This window comes from Primulina eburnea, chromosome 5, assembly GCF_022965805.1.
Source record: "Primulina eburnea isolate SZY01 chromosome 5, ASM2296580v1, whole genome shotgun sequence".
Lineage (NCBI taxonomy): Eukaryota > Viridiplantae > Streptophyta > Magnoliopsida > Lamiales > Gesneriaceae > Primulina > Primulina eburnea.
The window spans coordinates 34,781,971-34,803,993 of record NC_133105.1 but is presented as its reverse complement, the minus strand read 5'-3'; the positions used below and the strand labels follow the sequence as shown (position 1 = coordinate 34,803,993).

General features: G+C 41.3%; 1 non-coding gene across 1 annotated transcript; it reads right to left on the bottom strand.

The window, feature by feature from the left end:
- Nucleotides 1-5,523: 5,523 nt before the first annotated feature.
- Nucleotides 5,524-5,629, bottom strand: LOC140833255 (small nucleolar RNA R71). The gene has a single exon (XR_012118385.1). It is a non-coding gene; the product is annotated as a small nucleolar RNA R71 (small nucleolar RNA).
- Between the last annotated feature and the right edge of the window lie 16,394 nt (nucleotides 5,630-22,023).

The following is a 22,023-nucleotide window of genomic DNA, read 5'->3' as shown; positions in this document are numbered from 1 at the left end:
TCCACCTCTCGCTCGGATGGCATACTAGAGACGTCGTCAGGAAAATCCCTAACAATTGGGACATCGGAGGCCGACTGATTGGGTGCCTCGGGAACTGATATAAAAGTTGCCAAAAAAGCTCGACACCCTCTATGCATGAGCTTCCTAGCCTGGACACAAGATATCAAACGCGTTAAATGAAAGTACCTGTCTGGTTTGAATAAGAACTGCTCCATCCCAGGCGGTCGGACTAGAACGGTTCTTCGCTGAAATTCGAATAAAACTCTGTTCCTTAGTAGCCAGTCCATACACAGAATGATATAAACTCTGGCATCGGCAAAACGATAAGATCCGCAGAAACAAGATTGCCATGAAGCTTGAGGTCTATGTATCGGATCACATTATTATTGCCAGCTCCTCTCCAGAAGGCAGCACTACTGAATAGGCTATATCTAGCCCAATGGTCTTGACGTTGAGAAAATTAGCAAAGGTCTCCGAAAAGAACGAATGAGTAGCCCCTGAATCTATCAAGGCTTTCATAGGTGAACCAACTATAAAAATTCTCCCTGAAAGATTGGAACACTAAGCTGAACCCAATAGTTACAAGAACTAAACTTATAGACATGCGATGGCCAGAGTTCTTCTAAACTAAATTCCCGAAAATAACACTGATTAGAGCATGCAATCCTATAACAAATTCTAATTCAAAATCTCAACCCAAAACATAAGTTCCCAATACAAACTTAAATCTTAAAGGTACCTGTCATGAGCATCGTCTCCGGGTTCTTCTCCGCTGCATGGAGAGCAAAGATTCTGCCTTGGGTAGGCAGACTCCCCTGCGGGCATTGCTTCAGCAAGGGTCTAGACTACCAACTTGTAATACTTCCCTAGCCATACATATTGTGATGTCCGAGCATGCAGATAGGTGCTCCTGGTAGAGTGCACTGAACAACCCTCTAGAAAGGACTTTCCAAGTGGTTCTCACTTATCGAGTGGAAAAGTCCTAGTTTATGGTTGTACACCATTAGTCCTTATGACCCGGGACAACATTGAGACTCTATATGCTAGCGTTTCACTTTGACTTGTTTACCGACTCTTATGGGGTCATCAGGTGGCAAGGTTGGGTGTTACGGCGAAACATATAGGAGTCGATGCATTGTAGCCGGGGATTCACCGCTTACCTACGGGTATGGATATCCTATGTGTTTTTCATGTATGTGTGGGTTGAAATCTCTGATCAGAGTATGGTGGTAATTATGAAAGGGGTTTCATAGATTACACCATCGATGCAACCACGACATGACACATAGTATCGATTCATTGACAACTCTCGATAGACCAATAGTTGTCGAATCGGTCGGGATATATGAGTTGAAGGGACCGTACTGTACGCTAACCATAATTGAATGGTTCTTGCAGGCACTATCATGTGATACCTAGGGAATCACGTAAGCGATGCTGCTAGGCGTTTAACGTGATTGGTTGGGTACTATCAGACTTGAGTTCTGACGTTCTTACTATCAAGGAGTTGATAAGTAAGAATGGAGCAATTGGGGTATGCTCGAATAAGGACATGTTTAGTCCGAATCACATAGAGATGTGAACCCACGGCTAGTTGTATCAATGAACCATTGAGGGCCACACAAGTACTTGCTTGGTAAATCCCGATGAGAAGTAAAATAGTTCAATGTGTTGAACGGCTTATAAATGTGTTTATAAGCGTTAAGAAAAATAGAAGTATGACTTCTAAGAGAGAAATATAAATTTTAATTTATGGAAGTGTTCATAAGATTAAAATTTGGCCAAGTGAATAATGTAGTTGAAAATTGCGATTTTCATAAACATTATTGGAGACTAAATTAAATTAATTCAAGTGTTGAATTAATTAAACACTAGTGGACCTAGTAGAGTCCAAATAATTAAAAAATAATTCAAGTGTTGAATTAATAATATTGAGTCTTGTAGAGCTCAATTAAAATAATTATTTAACTAGTGGGACTTGAATAAATTCAAGTAGTATTTAATTAATCTCAAAAATGTTTGAGATAATTAAAATTTAGTCTATGGTTTTTAATGTGTTAAAAACCATATAATATATGTGAGACATGCTAGGGTTTGCATGCTTGGGAGGTGAAGAGGTGTGGAATATTTTTGATTAAAAAATTGCAAAGGCATGCAACTTTTCTCCCAACTTTTCCCACACCCAAGACTAGACTTCACTACTCACTCTTCCCTCCTCACTTGGCCGAAACTTCAAGGCTTTTCTCTCCATTTTTTCCTCTCATCTTGTGTTCTTCATTTTCTTGGAGAATACTCACTTCTTTTTGATAAATCTTCAAATATTTCTAGTGCAATATTTGAAGGGGTTTACAAAGCTAAGTGGTGGGCCTAATTCTTGGAGCTTCAGCAAGTGGTCTGGACTACCAAACTTGTAATACTTCCCTGAGCCATACATACACGCTCCAACATGGCGGCGTGTGCACCTAGGACAGACTAGATGCTCTAAAGTCCTCGGGACTGCACGTCCCTGCTGCTGCTGTCCTCTGTTTCTGGGTGGCCCATGGAAAGGCCTCTTATTCTGATGCTGCTGCTGAGGAGGAGGGTGGTGTGGAACTTGAACTAGGTCGCTTGCCCTGGCGGTCTCTCTCAATATCATTCTGGTCCTGCTCTGCAGCTAGAGCTCTGGAGACAACGACATCATAAATAGTAGGGCCAGCCACCCTAACATCACGCCGCAAGAACGGCCGCAGATCATCTAGAAAATGCCTCAGTTTGGCTCCAGCATCATTTGCATTCATGGGCACGAAATGGCAACGCCTCTCAAACTTACGGATGAACTCCGTAACAATCATATCTCCCTGCCTCAGGGTCATGAACTCCCTGGTCAACCTGGAACGCACCTCGTCAGTAAAATATTTAGAGTAGAATACCTCTGCGAAGCGTGTCCAGCTCAGAGTAGCCAAGTTCAAGGCTACAGATGCTCCTTCCCACCATAAGCGGGCGTCTCCTCCAACTAGATAGGTTGCACAACGAACTCTATCTTCATCTCCAAGCTCCATGAACTCGAAAATAACCTCGAGGGACTTAATCCAGCCCTCGGCAATCATGAGATCTACCGTCCCTGAGAACTCCTTAGGTCTCATCTTCATGAATCGCTCATAGGTCACCTCTGGCCCTGCCGGCCTGGCTGCCACAGCATTATTCCCTTCAAACTGTGCGAAGATTTGAGTCATCCCAGCTAACATCTGGGCCATCATGTCCGGTGGAGGGGGTGGTGGTACATTCCTCTCCTGCCTCTGATTCTCGCCGTCATCCTGGCGAGGCTCATCATTTCTCGTTAGCTCAAGAATGAGTCTAGGAGGCATACTGTTCCATATATACAACTGATATGTGTCGTTTTTACGTATTTTATCGCATTATTCGGTGTGTGTTTTGCATTGTGCATCGTTTATTTCAGTCACATTCTGTTCATTTTAGAGTAAATATTTGCATTTTATCACATCTCACTCGGGCGTGATGAATTTGCAGGAAAAAGGGCCGGAAGAACCAAAATCGGAGCCAAGTGCCAAGTCAAGACAAAAAGGGCAGAGGAGTTGGCGCTCGGGCGGTGAAATTCTACCGCCCGAGCGCGAAAAGAGAAATGCCGAAGCGTTTGTACAGAAGGTTTGGCGCTCGGGCGGTGAAATTGTACCGCCCGAGCGCGAGATGAAAGCCCCAAAGGATTAAAGACAGAAAGGTCGGCGCTCGAGCGGTAGTTTTCTACCGCCCGAGCGCGAAGGCCGCTCTTCCCAGGGAGATTTACAGAAGGTGTGGCGCTCGAGCGGTATTTTTCTACCGCCCGAGCGCCACCTATTTTTGGCAAGATTTCATGCTCGATTTCTTACCTTAGTTTAGGAGGGTGGCTATTATGGAAGGAGTTTTTGGCCGACTTTTGGGGACATTCAGAGAGATTCAGACTGAATTTTGCAGCCGTCATCAAGTTTAGAGAGCACTTTTGCGCTTGGATTGAAGATTTGAAGATTCCGAGCACCGTTCTTCGCATATTTCGTCTCGCCTAGTATTTCTAATCTAGTTTCTTTCGTTTTAAACATTGTTGCATTTATTTTTACTATGAATTCTAGTAGGTAACTTTATTATTTGTTGGGATTAAAGGGGATCCTACCCCGAATGTTGGTTTGAATTAATTTATATTTCGGTTGTGCGTTATTCTTGATTTTACTACTGTTTTATCGTGTCATTAAAGAATAGCTAACTTTAACGACGTTTTCATATCACGAGTGAGTTCGAGAGAATAACGAGTGATAGGATCGAGTGGTAGAATCCGCGGATCTACAATTTACATAGATATATGAAATTGGATACGTGTCGATAGTCATAGTCCTAAGGGTCGAAAATTAGGGGATTTCATAAGTCGAAATGCGATTCACTCTTGATAAATAATTAAAGAGATTTAATTACTTCATTGAGTAGAATTAGTTTGGCATAGCTCGAGAGAGTGTGTTCAATAGATTAGGAAATCCTGTCGGAAGCGTAGATCACGAACGAACGAATTAATTGATTAACGAGGGGTAGGTGAACCGAGATTCCCAACAAATCCATTTCTCATTGAATTTTACTCAACCATTTTAGACATTATATCTCATTACTTGATTTTGAATCTTTTTATTTGCATTTTTATTTGATTTTAGTAGGAATAAACCAATCAAATCACTTTTCGTTGCTAAATGTTCAATAACTGAAAATAATAATTGTAAAACACAGTCTTCAGTGGAACGATACTCGTACTCACGTACACTATATTATAACTTGACATCGTGCACTTGCGATTTATTTTGAGCATACAAAATCATATTTTTATTGGGGATTTTACTGTGCAAGTTTTGCTCGATCAAGTTTTTGGCGCCGTTGCCGGGGACTGTTAATCTACGATTTTATTTTTAGTTATTTTCTTTAGCATTATTTTATTTCTCGTGAGATAACACTTCATATTTTATTACAGATATCTCTTCCAGTGCATGCCAAAATCACTTGACGTGGAGCTTGAGTTTGATCCTGAAATTGAAAGAACCTTCCGCTGGAGAAGACAACAACAGAGGCTTAAAGAACTTATGGAGAGACACGAGCCAGAACGTGAGGAGGAACAGCGTGAAGAGAGACATATTGAGATGCCACGCCGCATACCAATGTTAGAGTATGCCCAGCCTTCTTTGGATGGTGCACGCCCTAGCATTGTGAGGCCTATTGTGCGGGCAAATCACTTTGAAATCAAGCCAGCTATAATCCAAATGATTCAGAACACAGTCCAATTCGGAGGAACTGCAGTAGATGACCCAAACACGCACATCGCGGATTTTCTTGAGATTTGCGATACTTTTAAATTCAATGGAGTTTCTGATGATGCTGTTAGGTTACGTTTATTTCCTTTCTCTTTACGTGATAAAGCTAAAGCATGGTTGAATTGTTTGCCTGTAGGTTCAATCACCACTTGGGAGGACATGGTGAAAGCGTTTCTTATCAAATACTTTCCCCCATCAAAAACCATGAAGCTGCGGGCAGACATTACAACATTTGCTCAATTCGATCAGGAATCTCTATATGAGGCATGGGAGCGTTTCAAGGATCTACTACGAAGATGCCCACATCACGAGTTACCACTTGGGTTAGTCGTTCAAACATTTTATTATGGTTTGCTTACTCCTAATCGTACTATGATAGATGCGGCTGCTTGTGGAAACCTGTTGAGAAAGACCGCGGAAGAAGGATATGAATTGTTAGAGGAAATGGCTGCCAGCAGCTATCATCCTCAATCTGACAGGAACAACCAGCGGAGAAGTGCAGGAGTTCACCAGGTAACTGATTTTTCTGCTATTACTGCACAACTTGACGCTTTAAACAGGAAAATAGACAGCTTGAATGTGGGTGGCACGGCTATGCGTCTTCAAGAGATATTCTGTGAAAAGTGTGGAGGAGAGCACTATGTGAAAGACTGTCAAGATGGAAATCCCTTCTATGTGCAAAATGAGGCACCGGTGAATAAAGTGGGAGTCCAAAACCGCCCAAGGAATGACCCTTACTCGAACACATACAATCCTGGGTGGAGGCAACATCCCAACTTCTCGTGGGGCGGTCAAAACAGTCAGAATAGACCGCAAGGAGAACAACCGATGTATAGATCCGATCCTCCTAGAGAAGAAAAGTCCAACTTGGAACAAATGATGTCTAAGTTTATTTCTTCCACTGAAACTCGACTCCAAAACCAAGATGCATCAATAAAGGGGCTCGAGAATCAAATTGGACAGTTGGCCAAGATGATAGCAAGTAGAGAGCAAGGCACCTTGCCAAGTAACACAGAGACGAATCCAAAAGAGCAAGTGAAGGCTATTGAGTTGAAAAGTGGGAAAGTTTTGGAATCAAGGGAAAAAGTGAAAACTCAAACAGTGGATGAGCAAACCGCGACATCTAAAGGTAAGTCTTCTAACTCCACACTGGCACCCACTGCACAACCAAAAATCGTTATACCTCCTCCTTTCCCTGCAGCACTTAAAAAAGCAAAACTAGATGCACAATTCGGTAAGTTTCTCGAGGTGTTTAAAAAGCTGCATATCAATATTCCCTTTGCCGATGCTATAATGCAAATGCCTAGTTATGCAAAATTTTTGAAGGATATCTTAGCTAATAAGAGGAAGTTGGAGGATCATATGACAGTCAACTTAACCGAGAATTGCTCCGCTTTGGTGCAAAACAAAATTCCACCGAAACTGAAAGACCCAGGGAGTTTCTCTATTCCTTGCATGATTGGTGATGTTGTTTTTCATAAAGCATTGTGTGATCTCGGTGCCAGTATTAATCTTATGCCATTGTCTGTGTTTAGGAAGCTTGGGTTGGGAGAACCAAAGCCGACGAGGATGTCTCTACAACTAGCTGACAGATCTGTCAAGTACCCCCGCGGAGTGATTGAGGATGTGCTAGTGAAAGTGGACAAATTCATTTTCCCTGCGGACTTCGTGGTGCTTGACATGGAGGAAGATGCGGAGATGCCTCTGATTTTGGGTAGACCGTTCCTTGCAACTGGCAAGGCACTGATTGATGTGCAAGAGGGGAAGTTGAAACTGAGAGTGGGCGAGGATGAGATTACTTTTGATGTTTTTCATGCACTTAAGCACACACTACATTCTGATAGTTGTTTTAGAATTGATACTTTTGACTCTCTTGCGTCTCACTATGTGCAGGATGCTCTTAGGGACCCTTTGGAGGCCACTATAAATACTGAATTGGCAGAGGAGGATGCGACTGGAGGATCTATGAGAACGGAGAGATATGACCCCTCAAAGGTCAAGCATCGATGATCCACCAACACTTGAGCTGAAGCTGTTGCCTCCACACCTCAAGTACGTATACTTAGGTGAGAATAACACTTTACCTGTCATTATTTCTGCTGCTTTGACAGATGTGATGGAGGACAAACTGTTGGAGGTATTGAAAGCACACAAGGGTGCATTTGCGTGGAAGGTGGCGGATATCAAAGGGATTAATCCATCAGTCTGCATGCACAAGATCTTGATGGAAGAGAAGTACTCACCTCATGTGCAACCTCAGCGAAGACTGAATCCAAAGATGCAAGAGGTAGTAAAGGTGGAAACAATTAAGCTTCTCGATGCAGGTATTATCTATCCTATATCTGATAGTGCATGGGTAAGTCCTGTTCAGTGTGTGCCAAAAAAGGGTGGGATTACTGTGATTACAAATGAGAATAATGAATTAATACCCACTAGGACTGTTACGGGATGGCGTGTGTGCATTGATTATAGGAAATTAAATGATGCCACCCGTAAAGATCACTTTCCCCTTCCCTTTATCGATCAAATGCTTGAAAGGTTAGCGGGTCATGAATTTTATTGCTTTTTGGATGGGTATTCAGGGTACAACCAAATTATGATTGCGCCGGAGGACCAAGAGAAGACCACTTTCACTTGTCCTTACGGCACTTTTGCTTTTAGACGAATGCCCTTTGGTTTGTGTAATGCGCCGTCCACTTTTCAGCGATGCATGACTGCTATATTTCACGACATGATAGAAACGTTTCTTGAAATTTTTATGGATGACTTCTCGATATTTGGCTCTTCTTTTGATGATTGTTTGCAGAATTTGAAGGTGGAGTTGAAGAGATGCGAGGAGAAGAATTTGGTACTTAATTGGGAAAAATGCCACTTCATGGTACAAGAGGGAATTGTCCTAGGGCACAAGATTTCGGGGCACAGAATAGATGTGGACAAGGCGAAAGTTGAAGTTATCAAGAACTTACCACCTCCGGCGTCCATAAAGGGAGTTAGAAGTTTTCTAGGCCACGCCGGCTTCTACCGGCGTTTTATCAAAGATTTTTCTAAAATTGCAAAACCTCTATCTTCTTTACTCATGAAAGATGCACCCTTTGATTTTAATTCGGATTGTTTGCAGGCATACGAGAAGTTGAAGGAGCGCTTGGTGACGGCCCCTGTCTTGGTGGCACCAGATTGGGATCTACCTTTCGAGGTCATGTGCGATGCCAGTGATACTGCGGTTGGTGCTGTCCTCGGCCAAAGACTAAACAAGGTATTTCACACTATATACTATGCAAGTAGGACTCCAGATGAAGCACAATTAAATTATGCCACCACTGAAAAAGAGTTACTTGCAGTAGTGTTTGCACTTGACAAGTTCCACTCATACCTTGTTTTGTCGAAAGTAACTGTGTTTACTGATCACTCTGCCCTTAAATATTTACTTGCCAAGAAAGATGCAAAGCCACGCTTACTTCGGTGGATTTTATTATTGCAAGAATTTGATGTAGAAATAAAAGATAAGAAGGGTGTTGAGAATGTGGTTGCAGATCATTTGTCTAGATTGGAATTTATCAGTGATGATTGTGTGAATGATGCGATCAATGATTGGTTTCCAGATGAGCAGTTGTTTGAGGTAAAAAATTGTCCATGGTATGCAAATTTTGCAAATTTTCTTGTTACAGGCTCACCCACCCCCCCCCCCCCCCAAATTTAACATTTCACCAAAGAAAGAAATTCTTTTCGGACGTGAAGTATTATTTTTGGGAGGAACCTTTCTTGTTCAGAATTTGTGCAGATGCCATGATTCGGAGATGTGTCGCAGAGGAAGAGTTTGGGCAAATCCTCAACCATTGCCATGACCGTGAGGTAGGTGGTCATTCCGGACCAACAAGGACAGCATCCAAGGTACTTGAATGTGGCTTTTATTGGCCAACCCTCTTTAAAGATGCTCGTTCTTATGTGCTACATTGTGATAAATGCCAGCGGTCAGGTAACATCTCTAATCGTCATGAAATGCCTTTAAATAATATCATTGAGTGTGAGGTTTTCGATGTATGGGGGATAGACTTTATGGGACCATTTCCTAGTTCTTTCACGAAAAAATACATCTTGGTGGCGGTTGATTATGTGTCAAAGTGGGTAGAGGCGGAAGCATATGCCACTAATGATGCTCAAGTGGTCCTAAAATTTTTAAAGAAAAACATTTTTAACCGATTTGGAACACCACGAGCAATCATTAGTGATGGTGGCACTCATTTTTGCAACAAACTCTTTGAAAAACTCTTGAGCAAATATGGTGTCACACATAAGATATCTACCCCTTATCATCCCCAGACGAGTGGTCAAGTGGAAGTGTCTAACCGAGAAATTAAGCGGATTTTGGAAAAAGTGGTAGGTGTCAATAGGAAGGATTGGTCGGTGAGATTAGATGATGCTCTTTGGGCATATAGGACTGCTTTCAAAACACCAATAGGCACGACACCGTACAGATCATTGTTTGGTAAAGCATGTCACTTACCTGTAGAGTTAGAGCATCGCGCATATTGGGCAACAAAAGCACTAAACTTTAACTTTACTGATGCAGGTGAACGACGGTTGCTTCAACTAAATCAGTTGGAGGAATTCCGAAATCTGGCATATGATCTCGCACTAACCTACAAGGAAAAGACGAAGAAGGCCCATGACAAGCGGATCGTTGAGAGAGAGTTCAAAGAAGGTGAAAGTGTCCTACTCTACAACTCCCGGCTGCGACTTTTTCCCGGAAAGTTGAAATCACAATGGTCTGGTCCATTTGTGATTTCGAAAGTATATCCATCGGGAGCTGTAGAATTGAAAGACGGGAAGGATGGGGCATTTACGGTCAATGCCCAGCGACTGAAGCACTACATGGGTGGCACGATTGAGCCGCAACTTGGAATCACCCGGTTCCAAGACACGCCGAACTGAGACAGACCGACAGTCAAGCTCTCGACTATAAATTGAGAACTACTTTCCTTTTCTTTCTCTTGCATTTAATTCAATTTTCTTTTTCTTTCGTGTCAGCATATTTTGTTTTATTGTTGCGAAAAAAAAAAAAATTTAGGTGTAAATTTTCCCGAGAACTCGGCGCTCGGGCGGTAATTTATTACCGCTCGAGCGCGAAGCTAATGCAAAAGTCCAGAGAGCTAATAACTTTTTCCCGAGGACTCGGCGCTCGAGCGGTAATATTTTACCGCTCGAGCGCGAAGACTTTTAAAAGCGCAGATCCCCTTCCCCTTTCTTCATTCTGCACGAATCTTCCCCAATTCCCCTCTCAAAATCCCTAATCCCCAAATTCCCCTCTCAAAAATCCCTCACTACTCTCATTTTGTTCTTTCAATTTTGTGGTGCAGGCTTTCAATATCCACTCTAGTGTCCGGCAACAAGGCGACATCCTCGGTAGGAAGCAGGAATAACCCTCTCCGGTCACCTATCATCTCCATCTTCACATTCTATGGCTCCCAAGAAGCAAAAAGGTAACCCCGGTTCCTCCTCTTCATCCTCATTTGATAGGGCACGTTTTGTTGGTATGGAGGCTAGGGCTCGATATGAGCATGCCAAAATTCACCGCAACCCAATAGCCGAGAGGGGAGTCCGGCGACAGTTAGAGGATAGATACTTGGATATTATTGTTGGTTTGGAAAGAAGGGGATGGGACAAATTCGGTGAGCAACCTAAGGCGGCGGTAGTCTCTGTGGTTCGCGAATTTTATGCCAACACAGCGGAGGGGCGAAATGGTTTGGTGTTTGTTAGGGGTAAACATGTACCGTATGACTCGGTGACGATCAACGCACTGTTAGGGACAGCGGAGGTTGACGACTCCCATTTCCAGACATTAGTTGCCAAACCGAATTATGATACGATTCTCGCCACATTGTGCCATCCGGGCACAATATGGAAACCATTGGGCGGCTCGCCGAGTTGTTTTGACGAGAAGTATTTGAAAGCCGAAGTTGCCCTTTGGTATTTATTTGTGGCTCGGAGAATGATGCCGGTCTCGCATAAGAGCGAGGTCCAGAAAGAGCGGGCGGTGCTGCTTTATGCTTTGACCGAGGGATACGCCATCAACGTGGGCACACTTATCAATTCACAAATCACACTGAGTGCCCACAACAGTCATGTGGGCCTGTTCTTCCCCACCATTATCTCCGAGTTGTGCGCTAGAGCGGGAGTCGTATTTCGCGATGATGAGGAGTGGTTGCAGCCCATGAAGCCTATTTGTGTCGAAGACCTCCAGCGGAAACGAGCTAAGCGAGTCAGTGAATTTCCCTCTCGGGAGGAGGACGCCGGTGGATCTAGCACTGCCATCCCACGCCGCCGCCCACCACAACCCCGCAGGCGAACTCAGAATGACAAGATGGATGAAAATCTCGCCTTCCAAGCGCATCAGAGTCAGTTCAACTCTTACGTCACAGACCATTTATCTCACATTGGCTCCATGATGCGCTCTTTGCTTGTGCACGGGGGCGTTGACCCGTCGACCATTCCACCGACTCCGCTACCTCCTCCCCCATTCTAGTTCCAGTATGATTATTCTCAGCAGGGGGATGCTGCCGGAGTGCCACCACCCGAGCACGACGACGACGACGAGTCTTGATCATGGGAGTTTACTGTTTCCCCTTTCTTTTTATTCTTTTTGCTTATTTTGTCGTTGCATTTGCATTCATGAGTTTTTTTTGGTTTTTAGTGTTTGTTTCGTTTTGTGCACTGAGGGCATTGCACAACTCTAGTATGAGGGGGGGTAGATAGATTGTTTTGATTGTTTAGTTAATTGGTTTAGTTATTCGTTGCATTTATTTTGTTTAGTGTCGTTTATGGTGAGAAGACATAGTTTATGCGCCAATGATGAGGTTAGATTGTTAGTATACAAAAGTTTTGATTGGGTCATTTCATGAACGGTACTCTTGATTGTTAATGCATGAATTTTGGCTCAAGTTTGAACTTTTTAAGCACATATGTGTGGGGACTAGAAGTTTGTAGGAATAATGGTGAACTTTGAAAGTTTTGTGTGGTTAACTTGAAAGGCACCATTTATGAGTTGATTTAGCATGTAAACCCGTGAAAATAAGTCGCTAATTGGGACCTCGAATGAGAAAATTTGTTTTGCCTTGAACTTTACATTTACCTCCTTTCCAATGCACTGAATTAAAATGTCATACTCCTAACCAGCTGTAATCCAAAGGATTATATTCTTAGCCTAGGGAGTACATGTGTGAAAATTGTGCATTTAAAAAAAAAAAGAAAAAGAGAAGGAAGAAGGAGATGTAAGGTGAGGGGGAGCCGAAATAAAAGGAATGAAATTCTATTCCTAGGCTAAAAGTTGGAGATGTAAGGAGACGAGGAAATTCAGACGAAAATCTTGACGATTGCACAATGAAAATGATCGGTGTACTCCCAACTTTTAGCCACTTGAGCTTATTTTCCTTCTTTTCGACACCCTTATCTGCACTTAAAAGTTGAATAAAGTTCAATTATGTAATGCCCGAGAATTTGATTATCATAATTTGCTATGAGATTAGTGAATTAAATAGATATAATTGTAAACGGGCCACTACGAGACCAGATTGGACAAAGAATATAAATTTCATAAGATTCGGGCAGAACTAGTGGCGCCCGAGCGGTAGAAAGTGACCGCCCGAGCGCCAATGTTCAATGGAATTATGTTCGGGCAGAATGTGTGGCGCCCGGGTGGTAATTTATGACCGCCCGAGCGCCAGAACTTAGCATTGCGGGCAGAACCTTCCGCGCCCGGGCGGTAGAACTTAACCGCCCGAGCGCCGAGCTCGCGCCCGGGCGGTAAGATTCGACCGCCCGAGCGCCGTTTGGAATTGAGCAAATGTGTGACACGTCTCATCAGCATGCAAGGGATATATATATATAAACGTATATCATGTTGCCATTCCTCAGAAAATGAGGTAAGAATCAGATAAGGCTCCCGAGAGAAAGCTTCAAATCCTTACGCCTTTTTATTTCAATCCGTCCGTCAGATTTTAAATCCGACTTCGGTACCGTGTTCCTATCGTTGTAGGCTACGCGTGGACGTAAGTTTTACTATGTTTTGGCATGTCTTGAAATTATGATGTTGAAAGAATCAGATATGATTCATATATGTTGTTTCTGACATATTAGACATCGTATAATTACAAGCGGAATTAAGAACGGACACCGTATAGAATTGTTATGAATTTCAGAGTTGCATTAGCTGAGTTATGGTATCAGATTTATACCGTTATCGACTATGAATTAGGAGAATTGATATAGATGGTTTAATATGGAGATTATGCCGTTGAAAGAATATCGAAATCAAGTATTTAAGTGGGTATGTGTTGATTAAGATTAGAAATTGATAGATTGTGTATCAACATTTCCATTTCAGGTTCGTATTGGTGACAGCGACAGCAATTGTGCAACGAAAGGTATAAACCATGTTGTTTGGGAAGCCACAACTCAAATAAGATATTATTTGAGTTTCCCAAACCAAAATCACATACTAGTATTGTTGTATATATGGTAACATGTTTATGACTTGTTTATAGAATAATATTCAAATCTTGTTACATGAGTTTGCTTTGATTATAGAATTGTATTCAAGCATGTAAGATTATTGTAATATTCAGATATGAATATGAGCATGCTTTGTTACAGGTTGATAGTCATTGCATTTAAGATAGGAGAGTCGTTGACAGCCATTGTCAACTATCTAGATGTTCGGTGTATCTCAGCTTAGGAGCAGCCTTGACTCCTATTGCAGTCGTTGATACAGCTCAGACCGAAGTCTAGGAATAAGACGTACAGTCACCCCGAGTGGGAGGGTAGGTGACAGCCATTGACGTCTTATTCACACCGGGATCCCTAGAGTTCTAGTCGAGTCGAGTCTAGACATGATTTGATTCGCATTGCATTTCATGTGCATATGATGTCATTCATGATAGTATGTTTCATGTTTAATTGATTATATGCATGTATACATGTTTATACTGGGATTTGTTCTCACCGGAGTTTCCGGCTGTTGTTATGTCTGTATGTGTGCATAACAACAGGTGGGGCAGGATCTGGGTCACGCAGAGGATGAGAGATGGACATAGCGTGGTGATCTCGGGCTTAGCAGAAGGACTAGTAGTTGTACTTTTGGCATGTACTGTATTTAATTACTAGTTGTCGGATATGGTTTGGAACTAGACATATGTTGTACTTTATGTTTGTATGTTATGATTGTAAAATAAATCAAGACTGTATGCTTGTTTATACAACATTAGAATAAATGTTGAAAAGCAAAAAAATTTGACCATTTTGTTTTTATGATCCATTTAATCCCAAAGAAAAGTTAGAGCCCGGGTCCCCACAAATTAATGGCTAGTGATAAATAGACACGGGGATGCATGCTAGTGAGACTTGTATTGAAGTGTTAATTGAGTGACTCGCATGATTGGATAATTGATCTATTTGAAATACGAATGACTAGACCCATCATGACACACACACACGTTCAAATTAGTGTCAAGATTTATGTGTAGATGAGAATGAGTATTCATTTGTGATTTGACTTGATTATGATTTGTACGTGAGAAAGTTCACTGAGGCATGAGCATAAAATTTGTTAACTCACCATTGATATTTACTTGTGTTAGTTGTTTCTTGTTTGAGTAATTTTGTGGTTGTTGAGTTTGTTTAGTATCTCGTGCTTTAACCTATTTTACTCGAGGGCGAGCAAAAGGTTAGTATGAGGGGGTTGATATGTGTCGTTTTTACGTATTTTATCGCATTAGTCTGTGTGTGTTTTGCATTGTGCATCGTTTATTTCAGTCACATTCTGTTCATTTTAGAGTAAATATTTGCATTTTATCGCATCTCACTCGGGCGTGATGAATTTGCAGGAAAAAGGGCCGGAAGAACCAAAATCGGAGCCAAGTGCCAAGTCAAGACAAAAAGGGCAGAGGAGTTTGCGCTCGGGCGGTGAAATTCTACCGCCCGAGCGCGAAAAGAGAAATGCCTAAGCGTTTGTACAGAAGGTTTGGCGCTCGGGCGGTGAAATTGTACCGCCCGAGCGCGAGATGAAAGCCCCAAAGGATTAAAGACAGAAAGGTCGGCGCTCGAGCGGTAGTTTTCTACCGCCCGAGCGCGAAGGCCGCTCTTCCCAGGGAGATTTACAGAAGGTGTGGCGCTCGAGCGGTATTTTTCTACCGCCCGAGCGCCACCTGTTTTTGGCAAGATTTCATGCTCGATTTCTTACCTTAGTTTAGGAGGGTGGCTATTATGGAAGGAGTTTTTGGCCGACTTTTGGGGACATTCAGAGAGATTCAGACTGAATTTTGCAGCCGTCATCAAGTTTAGAGAGCACTTTTGCGCTTGGATTGAAGATTTGAAGATTCCGAGCACCGTTCTTCGCATATTTCGTCTCGCCTAGTATTTCTAATCTAGTTTATTTCGTTTTAAACATTGTTGCATTTATTTTTACTATGAATTCTAGTAGCTAACTTTATTATTTGTTGGGATTAAAGGGGATCCTACCCCGAATGTTGGTTTGAATTAATTTATATTTCGGTTGTGCGTTATTCTTGATTTTACTACTGTTTTATCGTGTCATTAAAGAATAGCTAACTTTAACGACGTTTTCATATCACGAGTGAGTTCGAGAGAATAACGAGTGATAGGATCGAGTGGTAGAATCCGCGGATCTACAATTTACATAGATATATGAAATTGGATACGTGCCGATAGTCATAGTCCTAAGGGTCGAAAATTAGGGGATTTCATAAGTCGAAATGCGATTCACTCTTGATAAATAATTAAAGAGATTTAATTACTTCATTGAGTAGAATTAGTTTGGCATAACTTGAGAGAGTGTGTTCAATAGATTAGGAAATCCTGTCGGAAGCGTAGATCACGAACGAACGAATTAATTGATTAACGAGGGGTAGGTGAACCGAGATTCCCAACAAATCCATTTCTCATTGAATTTTACTCAACCATTTTAGACATTATATCTCATTACTTGATTTTGAATCTTTTTATTTGCATTTTTATTTGATTTTAGTAGGAATAAACCAATCAAATCACTTTTCGTTGCTAAATGTTCAATAACTGAAAATAATAATTGTAAAACACAGTCTTCAGTGGAACGATACTCGTACTCACGTACACTATATTATAACTTGACATCGTGCACTTGCGATTTATTTTGAGCATACAAAATCATATTTTTATTGGGGATTTTACTATGCAAGTTTTGCTCGATCAACAACCCATACGTAACCAACATGCATAATTCCATTATATCTTTAAATTTCAATAAATACCGCATAATCATAATCTTGACATAAAATATTTCATGAAAACATGCTGTCAAAACATTTCATACTTTAAACTAAATGTGTAAACGTAAAACTTACAGACCGAAGACGTGACGTCGTGAGCTTCTTGAGGTCAGTAGTAGTACAACCCTTTACAAGAACATAGGCTCTGAAACCAATTGTAGAGGCCCGTATTTCGTATTTGAAAATTTGCGGAATAATTTAAAATTTTTCTTTAGACATTAAATCTTTTATCAGTTTATTTATGAATGAGGCATGTTATTTACATTTAAAGAAAAATTTTAAATTATTACGCAAATTTTCAAATACGAAATACGGGCCTCTAACCGTAACGCCCCAGATTCGACGAATGTCCTCACTGTACCAAGACGAGTATTTTCAGCTGCTTATGTACTCACTCACACGCACCACCCATCCCAAAATTTCCCCAAGTCAAGACCGCTTAACTTTGGAATTCTTATGTGATGGGCTACCGAAAAGAAGATTCACCTTCTTGATATGAGTAGTACCAATCAAATATTTAAAGCCCTCTTCAACTGTTCAGTCCATTATATTGAATAGTCTGGGAATCTCTCTCATTCCGGTGTGGGATCGGTTCATTCATGTTCCCTCCACCTAGAAGCCTGTCAGGAGCCGCTCATTGTCCGTGCAACCTCATGGAACCGACGATCACCCCCCGCCCTCTTCGGTCCCGGGCCTCACATGCCCACCAGCTTCCTCTTGGTTCGTCCCCGAACCACAACGTACTCAGAGAGGTCGGCTCTGATACCAACTGTAACGTACCGTAATTTTGCTACTTAAAATTTACGGAAAAATAAAAATTTTCTTAAATAAAACGTGAACCTTCAAAATTCGTTAAAAGAGTTAAAGTGTATTTCTCGCAAGTTGTTGCAACAAAAGATTTAGAAGTTAAAGTTTGACAAAAGTATTAAATGTTTGCATAAAACGTAAAACCTGACGGTCCTCAGGTTAGCCTCCCGCTCAGTCCAAGCCTGCTCCTTGGTCCCCACCTCCAGCCTCCTCATAAACATCCTCACCTGCATCGATCAAGCTTAGTGAGTCTAAAGACTCAACACGTATAAACTGGAAGTAACAAGTACTATATAATAAAATCACATGCAACTTTAAAATAGGCCATACATATATAATAAAATCACATGCAACTTTAAAATAAGCCATACATACTTAAAACTTGAACTTGCATAACAAAACTTGAACATACGTACATACATACTTCGATGTGCCATAAACCTTTCTTAAACATGCTTGCAAACTTGAACATACTTAAACATACATAGCTTCATCTTTTTGCGTAGAGATATGTTTCAATGCAAGTGACCCATAACATAATCGCCTGATAAGACTAAACCACGGTGTTGGAATGAGAGGGACGTATCCACTGCCACATACATGATATCCCCGTTCATAATTTAACGAGCGGATTGGTCCCCGTTCATAATTTAACGCTTTCCAATCCTGGTCTAAACCCGTTCATAATTTAACGGGCGGATTGGTCCCCGTTCATAATTTAACGCTTTCCAATCCTAAACATAATTTGGTCACAAGACATTTGACATACCTCAAAACCTTAAAATATTTTCTTGCACGTCAAACATACTTACTTGGCGATGAGGGATTCGTTGGACTTCGATTGGGACCGTTGCTGCACATACTAACATGAATTCAAATGCTTAACTTGCATAACTTAGACGTAGGTATTCGTGCTTACTTACGAGTTCATTCAGTTCCTTAGGACGTTCTGAAATTCCCATGACTCGACCTTGTAAATCATTGTACTAAACCAAGGCATCAAACCTCAAAGCGTACTATAATTTTTTCTCAAAATATGAAGGACTTGGACACCGTGCCTGGATCTGTGTATGGGTACGTGTAGGTTCGAACACCGATGACTCGAAAAGAATGGAGGACACGAACCCCGTACTAGGGTCCGTGTAGGTGCGCAAAAGAAGTACTCGAGAAGAAAAAGGGACACAGACTCTGTGCCGGGGTCCGGGTACCCTCTGTATGTGGAAAATCACGAAAATTCACTAACATAATCATTCACCCTTTCAATCCAAGTCTAAGGACCATGAACCAACACCTTGAGACTCATCCTAGGATGCTATTACAATGATTCGAACCTGCACACAAACCCCAAACGTCCCCTTGCATTGACAAGTAACTTCAATACAACAATAACCCGTAATTCGGTATCGTTTCGCTTCTTAAGACTTCTATTACATCACAAGCCAATCCCGACCCAAACGAACCACCAAATAACACCTAAATACATCCCATAATATATCTAAATTCAGTAGAACAAACCCGGCGATGCCCAACAAAGCCTGCAACAAATAACTTCAAGAACACATTTTCATAAAAGTCGCAGTTTGAGCAGTCCCACGAAAACAATCATAACTCACTCATTTTTATCCAAATATTTCGAATTTACTGTCAAATCGAAGGTATCGAAAAGTTATACCATTTTCATGTTGAAAGTTTATCATCAGAAGGCACTTATATTATGTTATTTTTGTATCGATCTCATCATATTATGCGTTGTGTTGTTATTTATGTGTAAAAAAACATGTGTGATGTGTAGATGTGCACCGGCGATCACCCCCCGCCCTCTTCGGCCCCGGGCCTCACATGCCCACCAGCTTCCGCTTGGTTCGTCCCCGAACCACACCGTACTAAGAGAGGTCGGCTCTGATACCAGCTGTAGAGGCCCGTATTTCGTATTTGAAAATTTGCGGAATAATTTAAATTTTTTTTCTCTTTAAATAAATAACATGCCTCATTCATAAATAAACTGATAAAAGATTTAATGTTTAAAGTAGCTGTGGAAGTAAATAATGTTTTCAAAACCACAACTTAAAGTAATTCTTCAAAGTAAACACTGAGTTTGAACATAAATAGTAAATGATAAAAATGAGCTGAAACATGAGGTCCTCGGGTTCCTACTACTGCCGACCCAAGCTAGCTCACTGGTCCCCGCCCTTGGTCCCGACCTCATCAGTACCTACAACAATCAAGACTAGTGAGTCTAAAGACTCAGCATGGATATATTGTGAGTAACAAGTAAATGTATCATAAAAGCTGGCGTAACGTAAAAATATTCTATCGTAAAGCGTAACGTGAAAGTCGTGTCATGAATAAGTATAAATACGTGCATATCTGAAAAATCGTACGTAAAATGTTTGCTCGATAGAGCCCTGTCGTAAAATAGCATATCACAATTTTCTGTTGAGATAATGTTCTACGCAAGTAGCCCGTAACATAACATGAATCGTCTGATCAGACTAAACCACAATATACATGGCGGTAGAGATCATCACAGCCCTTGGAGTGGATATCCGTACCCATACATGAACATGAACTGGTCGTATTCACCTGGTGAAGTAATAATCCCATAAGCTGAAATCCCATAAGCGTGAGGTGGCCACAAGACATGTCACATATATCTCAAAAATAAACATTTTCTATTTTTATGCACGTAATATAATTATTATCCTGTTTTATTTTACCAATTGAGTTGGATCGTTCCCAGGCTCGCTGCGACCCAATTCGAACATGATACATGTGCAAATAATCTCCACTTGACCAACAATATCATAACCAAATAAAAAACGAGACAATTACGCCCAACAAACTTAGTATCTAACCATGACTCCGTACCAACCCGAACCAACATCGAACCATCATTTAGTCATGATTAAAATACACCTAAAATGATAGAAAATAAATATCAAGGGCTGTAATACACGAAAATTGTGCATGGAGGCCAAAATCATGAAACGCTCTTTCGAGAGTCACTTTGGCACATGGCACAGTAAATTCTCGTACGACCTCTAAACTTAACCAAATCATGAACGGCCAAAAACATGACCTTCCAAATTCAATGAGGTACTGTCTAGTCCAGGGACATAGGCTAAAAGCCAACCAAGAACTCAAACATGACCTCTGAACCGAAGACAAAGTTTCTGTAAAATTCCAGCGGCAGCAGCTTCGCTTGAGTTGCTTCGTTTACAATGCTAATGGCCATTGGGGCTTGAACCACCGAACAGAGCCTCTTCCCAACATATTAAGGTATGGTTTGAACCACGGATAAGGGCCCTACGCCAACCACAATCCAAACAAACACCTAGGACAACACGAAGCTCAAACCGAGAACACAAAGAAAAATTCTGTACCATGCGATTGTTTGGATCGCTTGCTGTCATGTGTCGTTCCAGTGGTCATATGATCAACCATGGCTCGATCTAGACATCATCAGATATTTTGTGAACCATGGCTAAGTGATAGAAGCCAACAAAGATCCACGCAACACTCAAATTCGAAACTACTCACACAAACCCGTAAAAAATGAAAACCGAAGGAGCTGTCTTGTGTTGTTTGCTTTAAAACCGATGGGACCATGAATCAAGCCATGAAAGGTCATCTTGGTCATGTCCTAGACATGCTAAGGAAGGGTTATAACCATGGTTACAGGCCCAAAAGCTAACCAAGATTCGAACCTCATTGAACAATAAAAAACAAGAAATTTCGAGACTCAACTTGCAACTATGGTGGAGTTGTCATCAAGTCTTGAATCAAGCGAGTTGGGGGCTTAAAATAATTGACCAACATGATCCTAACTCACCCTAGTACATGCCTAGATGTAGCCTTGCATGCTTGGAACCGAGCCAACTCCTGAAATCACAAAACCAACAACAACCGTGAATCACAAGGAAGGGAGACGAAAAATCTGCACTTTGTTTTCGAAAATTTCGTGACATAAATTCGGTTTTTGCTTCAAGATTTATGAACATAGCATGGTTTAAAATACGTATATGACTTGATTGAAAGTGCATCCTATTCCATTAATATGATATCTATCTAGTGTGATGTATGGAATATAGAGCAAAAGATAATATAAACATGCCTTGAATTTGATTTTTGAAAGAACAAACCAAAACGACGAACGCGGCGCGGCAGAGACGGAGTTTCTTTTCTTTTCTACCTTTCTCTCTTATTTCTCTATTTTTTCTCTCTTGAGGCTCACGATTTTTCTACAGATTATGCTATGAAATTTTCGAGAATATGGAGTGAGGGAGAGTGGCTAGGAAATGAAGGGAGTTTACTAATTAAATGGAGAGTTTAAATGGCAAATCAATTCCTTCTATCCTAAGTTTGTTAGATAAGGAATGAGGTGTGATATGATTTGATTTGGAGAGTGAATGGCCGAAAATTGCTTATCAAATAAGGGTAGAAATATTGCTTAATTATTAATTTTTGAAGATTAAATGTGAGACAATTATCTATCAAGAATGGATAAGGAAGGGAATTAAAATGGAGATTTGTCAAACTAATTAAATCCTATCAAGGAGGTGGCCGAAATCGTGCTATTAAATGGA